Below are 11,799 nucleotides of genomic sequence, written 5' to 3'. Positions count from 1 at the left end.
AATTTAGGGGAATTTTTTTTTGCAAAAACAAGAGCAAAAAGATGCAAAATTGTGAAAAGACTGAGACAAACCTCCAAGTAATGACCAAAGGAAATCAAATTTAGAATTTCTCAAAAAAGAGACTCAAAACAACCAATTGATAAAAGCTTAAAGCAGGAATGCCAATGAAATTAGCCAAGATGAAAACTTCTGACAGGTGAACAGTGGATCTGGGTAGCAAAAACAAGCTATAAACAAAATCTAAAAGATAAAAAAGAAGAGATTGAAATTTTCTAGGCTTTTGACAGGGGTACGCAGGCAGCCTGTTTGCATAGGTGCGGCCACGCTCTGTGTACACAGCAAAAGTGCGTACAGGTACGCACTGTGCTTAACGCAGAGGGTGCGTACTGCTAGCAAAACCAGGAAAAATAAAAACTAACTTAACCCTAAGCTATTCCACCCAAATGCACAGTCAAACAGCCAAAAACCAGAAAGAAAACAACTTTTCTCAAATCAAAGTTTCACACAAAGGAGAAATCATTCAAATCATGGAGTTCCCCAGTATGGTCGCCATTTTGTCATGCGGAAAGAGTCAATTTTGCGGACAAAACCGACCTCCCTAGAAGCTAAGGCTTTCTAGTGACAAACAAGACAATAAAACACTATCTTTCCCTAAATATGCATTCACAATACAAGTAATCAGGTGTTTATAACATACCTTTAGTCCAACGCTTTGTAGTAGTCCAGCCTCTCCGATCTGGATGAGCTCCTCCTTCTCTTCGAAACCTGCATTCACTAACAAGCAAATGATTACATAGCACCTGAATAACTCATAAAATAAAACATATTCATCATACAGACCAAGGAGTATATGAAACAAATCATGTATAACAACTTGTTGAGAAAAATGAGCTTAATTGTATTAAGTGGAAACAAAAGAAACCGTTACAACCTGTGCCTTGGTGTTGTGCAGGTCCCTCCCAGGGTCCAGCAAGAGTTCTCCTTTACTTTGATTAGCTCACCCACTTCCAAATGAAGCTAAGAAAGGATGGGAATCTCTCCTCTCAAGCTCTATAAGGGAGTCCTAATTTCAGCAGCATCTACCCTTAGGAATCTTCAGCTTTCAACCTCCCCTCCCTCTGGCCCAATGCCTGTATTTATAGTGCTTTGGAGGAAGTTAATAAGGTCCACCATGAATGGGATAAGCCCCTCTTTCAATGGGATAGCTCCCCTCTTCATGGGATAAGTTCCTCTTACATAGGGATGCATGAACCATCTGGAGGCGCTCAATCCATGTCAAACCATCTTCTAGAATGCTCTAGAAATGACCACAAGTAACTTTTTTGAAGTGAAACTTGCGCCTTTTGACCTTTACAGGAGTACGCACCCAACCCTTTACATACAGAGCGTAAAAGTACGCAGGTTTTATGAACTAGAGGTGTGTGCATGCAGGTAAGGCTAAGAGAAACTGCGTAACCAGAGTTAATTGACTTTTAAAGGACTTTCTCTCTTTCTTGGGGTTTGACATGAGGAGCAGAGGTATGAGACTTGCCAAGGAGGATAGTATGACAGTTGATAGAGCCATACTAACTGTAGATAGTCATGGTGACAAATTTTAGTGTAACAGTACAGCCTATTACTGTTGTCCAAAGTCATACTTAACAAGTCGTCGTGGAGGATGTCGATTTTACTTGCATAATTGAAGTGAATAAAAGGTGAATTCATCACATGTTATCACCCTTTCTAGCATTTGTACTTCAACCAAAATTTTCAAATTCCCTTTCAAATCTGGACTCTATATTCCATATAGTCGAAACCTTTAGTTTCATAGCTTGAGCGAGCCCCCTCTGGTTGGAGAAGACCAGTGTCTCAACCCAAAGAATTTTGTGGTTACCTTTGAGCTTTCTCCTTTCAGCTTGGAGAAAACTACGGAGTGTTAACACCATCCTCCATCATTGTCTCACCTACACTGAAGCTGAGAAAGTTCTTAATGCCTATCACGATGTCTTTTGTGGCGGTCATCTGTCTAGAATGGTTACTACCCAGAAAATCATGGACACCAGATATTTTTTTCCTTCTCTATTTAGTCATTGCATTGAGGCAATCAAATACTATCCCAATTTTCAATTATACACCACTAAGGTTAGAGATCCACCTGCTACCCTCCATCCTATCATCACAAACAATCCTTTCTGTAAATGGGCTATTGAATTTATTGAGTGTTGACCCCCATCTACTAATAACCATATGTTATCATGGTCATCGACTATTTCACCAAATGGGCTGAGGCTATGCCCACATTCAATAATGCCACAGCCAGTGCAACCCTATTCTTCTTTAACCAATTTATTGCTTGATTTGGGGTTCCAAAGTAATTGGTGTATGACCATGGCTGACACTTCCAAGATGAGATCTGGCATGGGCTATCCTAATTTTTAGGCTTTGAACACCAATATTCATTGTCTTATTACCCCCAAGGAAATGGCTTAGTTGAAGTTGTCAATAAATTTTTTAAAGCTATGCTTTAATAGACAGTGAATAAACACAAGACCAACTAGCAACTTATTCTTGTCCCTACGTTGTGGCCCTATAGAACCTATGTAAAATCCGCCACCTCGTTTACTCCTTTCCACCTTGTATTTAGACAAGAGGAAGTCTTAACGATCGAGTTTGAAATCCCCTCCCTCTCCCTTGTTATCGAACTCCTCCTGGACCCAACCTTTAGAAAAGATACTCATCATGCTTGAGCATGTCAATGGAGCCCATAATGTTCCATTGTAAACCATTCAAGTGGATAAAAAGCACACCAAAGTTCAATATGACTATAGACTCCACCCTTGTACCTTTGATGAAGGCGATGTTGTTTTCATTTATGACCAAACTCATGATTTCTTGGGGCATAGGAAGTTTTAGCCATTATGTATCGATCCTTACATCATTCATAAGTGTTTGGGAAAAGGGCATACCTTTTAGAGGGTCCAGAAGGTGAAATCCTTCCTAACCCCTCTCAATGCACTTTACTTCAAGAAATTTTACCCGAATTTCCCATCAAAATGTATGTCATTTTTCCTTTCTACATTTAGGTAGATTTCATTCCCCATCATCTCATTCATTGTCTTGTTGCACCGCTCAGATGGATCCATAATCCACACCACATATCAGTTATGCCAATGGTGTGAGTCTCTTCTTCAAGAATCTAACCTTGGTATCTTGGGGCATTTTCACCCCTTTGCATTCGTTAGTTCACTCCAATGGCGTCTACATTGGACTTGCCACCAATAACCAAGCCAAATATCTTGAACTGATAGGATTGTTAGTCAATTCCCTTGATCATCGCATCCTTCACCTTCATGTTTTTCTTGATTCCTTGCTACTTGTCATGTAATTGAATGGTGTTTATCATGTGTGTAATCTTGTCCTATTTAGAAAATATCTATGAGTTAAGGATTTGGAACGTGAGTTTGAATCCATTTCATTCAGTCATGCTTCTAGAGTGCAAAATAACTATGTAGATATCATTGTAAATAAAGTTCTAGATTGGCATTTATCACATGCATATACAAGAAAACATCCATAACATAAAGAAATGGTGAACCACAATCATCACAAAATATGCATAACCATATTATGTATCATAACATCCAAGATATAGTATTTGGAGTCCACTACTCTAAACACATCTGACATGCCCATAGCATGTTACAAAAAAAAAAGTAGGGGACCACATGTTCGTATTCCTAATCAATATCATCTGGTAGATCTCGAGCCAATAGCTCCATCCAACCCACCTATAAGTCTTGAACTGCTTGACCAACCATAGTTATTTGCCTTGTGATACCTCACAATTCCGAGGGAAGTCCGGTGCACTCATCTGTATACTTATATTCTATCTCATTCCACTCGCACACTATTACCCCGGCTAGTAGCAGGTCGAACCTACAAAGGATATCCTCTAGTAGTGCAGCACTATCCACTCTTTTTTCGTGATGTCAGCCCTCACTAATCTGCAGCCCTAGGTGTTGCAGATCATCCTACAAATGATATCGGCCTCAATGGTTCTCTATCTGCATACCACAAGTTTGGAAATCAGTACCACATACATATATTTTCTAAATTTTACATGCAACCACAATATAAAAACTATTACTTACTGTCTAGATCCCACGCTCGTCCTGGCTGTAGCGGTAGATCAAGATCCCCTTGATATTTTAATCCACTATATGGATAGTCATCTATGTGCAATGGCATCTGGTCCTAATGAGCAAAGAACTCAGGTCAGAACACCCATCTATCTCCCCCTCCTCAACCACATCACAACAACTACCCCCATTGGTGCATCTTAGCCTTCTGTGTGCCCCCATCACAGATCTATACATGTGGATGGATGGTCAGGATCTTCTCAAATAAGACTTAGCACAAAACATCCCAAATGCATAGTTATCATTGGTTTGTCACCTGTATAGTCCCAAATTCCATTTCAGCAATGGTAGCATCATTTGGGCCCACCCATAGTAGGTACCTACTAGTACACTCTCTACAAGCATCATATAACCCTTAGTGATGTTATGAAATGAATCACTACCCAACATCCACACCATTGTTGTAGTTGTAGTCTATGTTTCTAGTGTGTCCAAGTTATAAATCTGGATTGTCATACCCTTTGCACAAGCACCTAGTACATAATGGTGCTCCAGAAACTCCCCTATATGCCTCCCATGAGACAACACTGGATGTATCTCCCCCACCACCCACAAGGGTGGAAATCATGTCAAAACATATATGTCTTGGATAGTGATCTTTATCCTATGCCCTTGCACCACAAAGACCTCTTAATTTGGGTCCTAATAACTCACAATCCTGGAAAATAGTGGCTCACCAGCCCTCATGAATGGGTTCTCCAAGAACATCAACAACCCATATTGCACCAGAATCTCTTTGACTACTTGGTTCCCCTGAACCTCAACTCAAAGAGTATCAAAATATCATTATCGTTGTACCAACTTAAGCTCTACCATACCTAAAAATTACCATTATGTTTTGTTAGTTCATATTCGAAAGCATCCACTCCTAGTTCTTAGCTTCAACTCAACAGAGACCCCTAGACATGTCTTTCCCTTCAACCCAAAACACAATGTTTCCACTCAAAACTACATTGGATGGACTTTTTGCCATACTTTCTACATTCTAGAACATAGGAAAGTAGAAAACATGTGCATTGCAATCATGAGGAAAGGAAAGGGTTTCTCCCACTAAGTTGAGGCCCTAATCTGAAAGTTTAATCCACCAAAATTTATGAGTCAGGTCAGGCCACCTACCTGCAACTCGTAGATCTAAATTCCACTGGTCGGTTTATCCACTATGATCTCCTCCAGATTTAGGTCCTTCTCCTCCTCTCCAAATTCTCCAATAGCTCACTATGCAAATGAATTGGATTTGGGGGAAAAAAAGCCTTTTATAGGAAAAACCCTGGTTTTTTTGTCTCCTATTGAGACCAAACCATAGCATGGTTTGATAAACCATCATCACCATTGGAAAGCTCTCACTAAGTTCTATAATGGGTCTCTCTTTATTTTTGGTAATTTAAAAATTCACCTGGAAGCTAGTTTTTCCACGTAGTCTCACTTTACTGCTTATTAAAAATGAACTTGTTCATATGAGTCGCTTCCACTTTGGTACCACTCTACCTTTGCACTAGTTGACTCACATGTCAATTTTCATCATGAGTAACCCTTTTTTACTCATGTTTTTATGGTCCCCTTTGGGACTCCCCCATGTGGCAGGATGATCGAGCCACCATTTTTCAGAGTGTTAGAGATGACTCATCCTTGCATCTATGGAGTTTGTTCCAAGTCAGCTTGAGTCTAACTATAGTGTTTCATCCATATTTGTGTCGCATTCATCCCATTGTGCTCATATTTCACCTCTGGCTACATTGCTCCATCTTTGAAAAGCCTTTGCCTCAGTAATTGACCATCCCCTCTATAATTGATGCAGTCGCTACTAGTTCAAACATGCATATAATGCTCTGACAAGGGAGTCATCATTCTACCACTCATCTTATCCTTCCTCCATCGTCCCTAGTGTCATTCCATCAGTCACGTCACTATGATCCCTCATGCCTTTGTTAAGGATTCCTCAGTGCCTCAACTTAGGCAAGCCCTCTTCTATCGACTTTAGCACATCTAGTCTAGGAGAGTGGTCTAGAGGGTTGTGTGCCTTGGTTCTATGCTTCACCATTGTTCGGTACATATACTAAGAATTTTCATACTAACACCATCTCATTATCACATAATTGAGAATTGTACACGTGATGGTCCAATGATCCAGCAAATTGGACCAATATTTCTTAGGTGTGTGAGATGTTCCAAACCTCATGAGTGGGTGGCCCTTCAGGTAGCCCCCCACATGCCCAGATGTCATCCAATTATGATCTAGCCTTAGACACATTTCCATAGATTTTACTAACTCGGTTCCCACTGCTTGTAGCGCCCATAACATACATGTATCATTTAGATGATCCATTCAAATTTGCAGAGCCCTTTCCTATGTAGCAACACTTCTTTGGTTGTGTTTCTGCTAACCATGTCAGCTTGAGGGGCATGCTATCTCATGTACTCAGTTGTCATTGTATTTATTCTTGGCCTTTGCTTTCAAGGAGAATTATGTATATGGTACTCACTATATTATTGTTTCACATTCTAGTCTATTAATGCCAACATATCATGTATCATGTACTTTGTATCTTAGTCCCACATTTTTGGGCACACTATTATTATTTGTACTTAGTTATTTCGAGGAGCATGGGTATGCCTCCACCGCCTCATTTGAGATCATGTACTCCAAAATAAAAGGAGACATATAACATCTTAGTAGGTCTCACCCCCTTCATTCCTCCATCCTTCCTTGCATTGCTTCAATTGTCTCTCTTTCTCTCTCTCTGACACCCCTTCGGTGTCTCATGGAAGTGTAACCTACAATATATTTCGGTCATACTATTTTGTCCTAACACTTGTACATTAGAGGGGAATATGTTATGACCTAAAAAATGAGCACCTAGACATTTCTAACTAGATGGATCGAAATACACCATATAGGATTAATTTTACCATAGTAAAATCACTTTCACAATAGAAAATAATTTAGTAAACCATTTTTATTAAATTATTTCTGCTTAAAAATAAAAAATAAAAACCCATGAGAATAATTGAATAGATCATTATTTATTTAATTTTCTCTAGAAATAATTATTAAATAATTCATTGATAAAAAAAGTTAACGCACTTGACTAAATCACCTTGTAATAATTAAATTAAGCACTATTTATTTATTATTCCTTATTCTTATTTTTGGAATAATTCTTAAACCATTATTTAATAATTATTTCAAATTCACACTTTCCTTAACCCTTAAAAAGTGATTGATAAACCATTATATTTGTTAATTACTTCAACCATTTTTTAAATAAATATACTTGACCATTTTGAATATATTTTCCCTCTCCAAAAAATATAATAAAGTATTCCTGATGGTTAGATTTTGATTTGGTCAATGATATTTATTATTTCCAATTCTTAATTTAGACCAATACTTTTTTATAGATAAGAGGGTTTTCCATTCATTCTTCACCATGATCATTATCTTCATCACCATTATCGTCTTCCTGCATTTGAGTTCCATCTTGCTTTTGGGTTTTTATGCATATTGAGAGAGAGAAACATATCATTGAAGCATAAGGACATCAACGGACCCATCCCACAGAGGGGGATTTTGCAGACCCTTGTTGTAAAATCGTCTTCACAAGGATTTTTCTAATACAAATATTATTTATTCGAAGCTTCTATTGGGTTATTACATTGCATATTTCTTCTCTTTTTGTGTTTTGAGCTACATATGATATTTTTACTGCACAATTTTCTTATTTTGTCATTGCAGATATGAAGCGTAAACAACCACATCTTCTTGTTAGGGTCACTTGTCACCAATGACTTAAATGAATCATTTTTGGTACATATACTAAGAATTTTCATAATAGCACCATGAGTTGGATGCAGTTTTAGATGAGTTTTGGATGCAAAATGCAAACTACTACAAGAGTCCTTGTTTCGTTACAGGAGATGATGCAGTGGGTAGGTAAATAGCTAAGGATATGGTATAAAGGGAAATTGAGATAAGGGAAGGCTAAGAAATGATTAAGAATGCATGTCCATGTACAAATGTCAATGGGAAAGGGATTTATTCAATGAATAGTTGACGTTAGAGTCTCATGTAGGTCTACATGAAGATAGGGATTTGATGACGTGGGTGCAGGCATTAGGGATAACTTCCCCAGTTTGGCAACAAGTTCTTCTATATCATCCTCAATTTCCCTTGCTACTTCTTTAGGCGTATCAGTCATTAAACTGATATCCTCATTTGCTCTCCGAACCCACAAACCTTGTATAATTGACAAACATTGCTTTACTCTTCCATCGGGCAGCAGTTCCAAAGGAATTACTTTAAAATACTATTGCGGCCTTATGCTTCCCTTTCCCTATTCCCCGATGCGATATCACAATCGCTATCGGCGGATCTCCAAACTTCAATGCTTCTGATATCTGATACCTCGCGGACCCAACGCACTTTATACTCACGTCTATATGGGTTTCGGGTCCAGCCTATTGGCGATTTTGCAATGTAATGGGTTTGCGGAACCGACACTCCTTTAGACTGCTCTCTATAATAATTCGGCTCCTGGATATCGGAGCTCTCCCATTTGGCCGTACCAAAGGCTCCTTTTAGACCCGAAATATTTATACGCTGCACTTTATAATACTTCGACTCCGATATGTCGAAACTTACATAGTTAAAAGTTTAAAGGGCCCTCCCAATGTGATGCGATATTGGTTCGGACCCGATAAGGGTAAGAACCAATATTAAAAATATTTCACGTCCATTGCTATGCCGCTTAATGGAAAATTGCATGAACCCTTAATGTAAACATAAATATACACGAATCTCATAAAATGTAATTAAAGGCCTGTGGGCGCATAAATGAAAGGGAAAAACGACTCAAATGCCTAATTACACAACAGACACATCACGCGGGGAATAGTAAGACAACTCAACACTGTCAACACACAGAGTAATAAGCTATGCATACATATTATCAGAGACCATTGGATTAGAAACACCGAGAGAAAAGTTTAAATAATAATGCTTTGGCACTCGCTCCTCCCTTCTCTTCTGAGAGTCTCACTGCCACTTTATTTATAATTAAAGGATATGCCTTCTCGATCCTTATCTGTTACAAAAGCATAAAAGCTTTAATACAACTTATCCATCTGAAATTATATTAGCATGTTTTATTTCTAGATTTTATTATATCTTTAACTGAAAAAACATGGGAATTACAGGCTAAAGGACCCCACTCCCTTTCCTGTAGATTTTTTTTTATTTTTGGAATAAGTTGGAAGATTTTTCCCTTTGAGTCACATGCTCCTGCATCGGACTCCTGAGGACAAAATTATTCATGGGCTCCTGTCCATGAGCTCGTCTACAGATTTGCCCAGTTTCTGTAGAACGTCTTCTGTAACCCAAGTAGCTTCAGTGGTTGGCTGTCCCTTCCATTTTACCAAATACTGGAAGTACTCTCGTCCCCTTGTCTTCTTATGCACTTTATTGTCCAGAATTCTTTCTGGCTATAAATTCTTTGCTGTGGGTAACTGTTTTACCCAGTTAATCTCTGGAGTCTCCTGATCCTGTGTTGTATCATCTGCAGTTTCATTCTCATACTTATATAAGTATGCAACATTAAAAATTGGTGATATTCCCACATCAGGTGGTAATTCAATCTCATAAGCATTTGCAGAGAATTTCCTCAGTATTCTGAACGGTCCAATTTTCTTCGATTTTAACTTATTATACTCCCCCTTTGGAAATCTCTCCTTTCTGAGATGTGCTAAAATTAAATCCCCAACTTGAAAGTTTACTTCTCTTCTCCTCATATCTGCTCTGGTTTTGTACTTGATGTTGCTATCCTACAACTATTTTTTCACTTGTTCATGTATCTTCTACATTCTTGAAGCAAAGTCTTCACCCTCTGCACTTCTCATTTCTTCTTTTCCCAAATTCCTTAATTCAGATATTCCTCTTGGATGCATTCTATAAACAACATGGAATGGGCTCTATCCTGTACTCCTGTTCGGTGAGTCATTATATGCATACTCAACTTGTGGTAACACTTGATCCCATTGCTTTGGATGTTCTACAGTAAGGCTCCTCAGAAGATTCCATAGACTTCTGTTCACAACTTCAGTCTATCCATCAGTTTGTGGATGATAGGCAGAACTGAAACTTAATTTAGTCCCCAGCTTCTTCCATAGTGTTCTCCAGAAATGTCCAACGAACTTTGAATCCCTGTCTGAGACAATACTTTTGGGCAACCCATGCAATCTTACAATCTCTTTGAAAAACAAATTAGCAATGTGAGAAGCATCACTAGTTTTATAACATGGAATAAAGTGTGCCATTTTTGAAAATCTGTCCACTACAACAAAAATTGAATCATAACCTCTTTGAGTCTTTGGTAATCCCAGCACAAAATCCATACTTATCATATCCCAAGGCCTATCTGGAATTGGTAATGGAATATACAACCCTGTGTTTTGGTTTCTTCCTTTTGCATATTGGCAGACTTTACAATTTATTACATACTTCTCTACTTCAGATTTCATCTTTGGCCAGAAATAAATCTGTTGAGCTGTTCAAAAGTCTTCTCTGCACCAAAATGTCCTGCAAGTCCTCCACTATGTTTCTCTTTGATTAAATTTTCTCTCATTGAACAGTTTGGTATGCACAACTGATTTTTCTTAAATAACAGTCCATCTTGTAGGAAATAATCCAACCACTTGCTCCTATCTGTCAAAATAGGATTTTTACAAGCCTCAAATGCCTCTTTAAAATCTGAATCGGTCTCATAAAATTCCTTAAGAAAATCAAAACCCAACACTTGGATTTGACTTTCTTGCAGCAATACATTTCTTCTACTTAAGGCATCTGCAACTTTGTTTGACTGCCCAATAATATGCTTCAACACAAGATGAAAGCCTTGAAGATATTCTACCCATTTAGCATGTCTTTGGCTGAGTTTTGGCTGCTGCATTATAAACTGCAATGCATGGTTATTTGTATAAAGAATGACTTCTTTTGACATTAAATAATGCCTTCATTTCTTTAATGCCTGCACAACTGCGTAAAACTCCTTATCATAAGAAGAATACTTCTTTTTTGCATCATTTAGCTTTTCACTAAAATAAGCTATTGGTCTATCTTCTTGACTTAAGACTCCTCCAATTGCTTCTGCGCTGGCATCACACTTAACTTGAAAAGTTTTTTTAAAATTAGGAAGAACCAAAACAGGCTTTTCAGTTATTTTCTTCTTTAACAGCTGAAAATTTTTCTCTGCTTCAGCAGTCCATTTAAATGGTTGTTTATTCTTCTTTATGGTCTCAATAATAGGTGCATTAATCTTACTAAAATTCTTAATGAATTTTCTGTAAAAACTAGCAAGACCGTGAAAACTCCTTACCTCAAAAACATTCTTGGGTGAAGGCCACTCCATAATTACTTTGATCTTCTCTGGATCCATCTTCAACCCTTCAGCAGAAATAACAAATCCCAAGTACACCAGCTCCTCTTTCATGAATAAACACTTCTTCAAATTCGGCAATAGTTTTTCTTGCTGTAACTTTTGTAAGACATAATTTAAATGCCTCAAGTGCTCCTCCTTGGACCTACTATAGACTAATATATTGTCCAAATATACTATTACAAATTTGCCAA

This window comes from Pinus tabuliformis, chromosome 7 (genome assembly GCF_031772625.1).
Source record: "Pinus tabuliformis cultivar Carrire ecotype Pingquan chromosome 7, CPIR1, whole genome shotgun sequence".
Taxonomy (NCBI): domain Eukaryota; kingdom Viridiplantae; phylum Streptophyta; class Pinopsida; order Pinales; family Pinaceae; genus Pinus; species Pinus tabuliformis.
The sequence above is the reverse complement of the archived record's forward strand: the minus strand, read 5'-3'. Positions refer to the sequence as shown.